The sequence below is a fragment of the Periplaneta americana genome, chromosome 7 (assembly GCF_040183065.1).
Source record: "Periplaneta americana isolate PAMFEO1 chromosome 7, P.americana_PAMFEO1_priV1, whole genome shotgun sequence".
NCBI classification, from domain to species: domain Eukaryota; kingdom Metazoa; phylum Arthropoda; class Insecta; order Blattodea; family Blattidae; genus Periplaneta; species Periplaneta americana.
In genome coordinates this window covers 118,582,191-118,584,768 of record NC_091123.1, presented here as the reverse complement: position 1 = coordinate 118,584,768, position 2,578 = coordinate 118,582,191, and the positions used below count along the sequence as shown (strand labels likewise).

General features: G+C 31.3%; 1 pseudogene; it reads right to left on the bottom strand.

Moving 5' to 3' along the window:
• Positions 1-384: 384 nt before the first annotated feature.
• On the bottom strand, positions 385-503 carry LOC138703841 (5S ribosomal RNA; annotated as a pseudogene).
• Between the last annotated feature and the right edge of the window lie 2,075 nt (positions 504-2,578).

Here is a 2,578-nt window from a genome sequence, read left to right as displayed (position 1 = left end):
TAATTGATTAGCTAGCGGACTTACTCGTGTTAATTATGTAAATCTTACATAATTAACACGAGTAAGTCCGCTAGCTAATCAATTAATTAAAGTTAAAAAGTAAATGTGATAGTGCATCTCCTTGCTTTAGCCCGCAGTAAATTGAAAAAAGTAATTTTATACATATAATAAAATATGTTTACGGTGCCTTCACTGGCTTTAAACTATTACTCCTAATTACTTATAATTTATCCACCCTCAAATTCAAGAAACTACGTCGTCGGAGATTCCACAGATGAGCCATATTTACACTATAACATAATTGTCGCCATTTGTTATGTTCGACTATTGTGAAAGTGTGTTATGTCTACCCACTTCACTTTACGTAATTAGGGTTAAAAAGTACGCCAATGCCACGTGGTGCTCCCAAACGGTCACCCATCCAAGTACTGACCACGCTGAGAGTTGCTTGACTTCGGTGATCGGACGAGAACTGGTATTTTCAACATGGTGTTGTCGCTGGCGCTAGCGGGACACAAAGTACAGTTTCTCCTAGATATGGTTAGATAATTTAAATAAGTCTCATTTGGTAGAGAAATATATATAAGCTAGGTAACGTATGATAGATAGATACTGTATAAATAACAAAAAATTTACAATTTTTGTCTCTTGCGTATGTCACGCGTAGCCTAATATTACTATATAAACGGGAATTTTTCAGTATAAACGTGCCAGGGCTAGGTCTGTATTAACTAACTTAGTAATACAATTTGGTTGTGTAAGCACTGATGTATTGAGACACTGGGAGTAAGTCGCTCGGCAATGGGGAATTAATATGTACATTTTCCCTGAAAAGGAATGAGACGATTGAATATTCCTAAGTCTCAGATGTAAAACACTGCGCATGATCAGAGACCAGAGCACTGATACACAAGATAACGAATACTGAGTTACTTAGATTCAAGCTATTTGGTTTGTTACTAGCATCGTTCCGGAATTCACTTCAAAAACTGCAAAAAAAATATGATAATATTACGTAAATAAGAGATAAATATATACGTAAATCGTGTAGTTAAATCGACAATGGACCTTCATGACTAGATCGACACTCCGCACAGAAAGTAAAGCTTTCGTGTCGTTGCAATAGCTCAGACGCTAAGATCTCTGCGTGTTTTGTAGAAGAGAGCGAGTTCGATTCTTAGTCTATATGAACGATTTTTTTTTCTAAATAGCGTTGAAATAGAGTTTTACAAAGTCCTCAGATTAAGTGTTAATGATCACAGAAATTATAAAATTACAAGTTATAATATTATAAACGTTAATCTAATAAATGCATTTATTCACACACACACGCAATGTAAATGCATATATATATATATATATATATATATATATATATATTAAAAACTAACAATTAAAATGAAATTAAAAATATATTCCTAAGCCTCACAGACAAACAATTACAAAGGTTTAGAGTAGTTAGTCCATGTCATTTGTTGAGTAATTATTACAATATTTTATTAGTAGCTTTCCCATATGTGTAATAAATGCACTCGCACAAAACGATTTTTGTTAAAAGTGTGGCTTTGGATTATTTCATTCTCACCCCTTCAGTTGATTTTAACTATTTTATCTACGTGTTTAATTTTATTGTGCATTCAATTTAATTCATGTTTTGATTGAATGTATAAGCACTGTTGCAGTTATTGATTAATCACATATATTAATACTAACTATTAAATCCATGTGTTAAGTAACTAATTGCAGTATCTTTTGCAAAATCTTGAATGTTTAAGTTGTCAATAATATTTCTGTACTATATACTATAAGACGTTAAAAGAATTTGCAATAGATTTGGGATCCTCTACTTTATAATCACTCATTTTAATGAAAAAATATTTTCTTTCTTAGGATATCTACAAGTTTAACTTTAATAATATTCCGAATAGCTTTAATTGCATTATCTGGATTTTGTGGTTTTCTATTCAAATGTGTTCTATTTCCCTCTTTCATAAATTTTGATAAATTACACTGTGCTTCTTGTAGTATTTAAGAATATGAAGATAGTGACATTGCAGCTCATTACATATAGATTCTTCTTTTTAATACATGAGATTTTTAAGTCCCTGCATTATCTACATAATTTTACTTTTGAATTTTTTCACAACATTGAGTGGAGAACATCCACTGAAGTGATTCTGAAATGAAGTGAAAAATACAATACATTTACTCTTAATATCAGTAGTACCAGTAACATATACGTTTTTCCAAGATTCATTTTGTAGACATAAATGTAAATAATCACTAGATACAGCATTTACGACCCTTTTTTAGTTTTTAAATTAATATTTTGAAATTGTTCAGTAACATTGGAAACAGGATTTGTTTATCATGTTCATACAAGCCATTGATTATAGGTGCTACCGAATAGGAGGAATTCAGTCTAATTCAGTGTATAAAACTTTTATCAATGGCTGTGCTACTTCAGCTTGTATGCTGGTGGAGAAATGAGTATACGACTAAGATTTCCAATTTCAAAGAGTGAATTTAATTTACTTTTGCGGACAAGTTCCGAGAGATAATCTATGTTTATGTCACT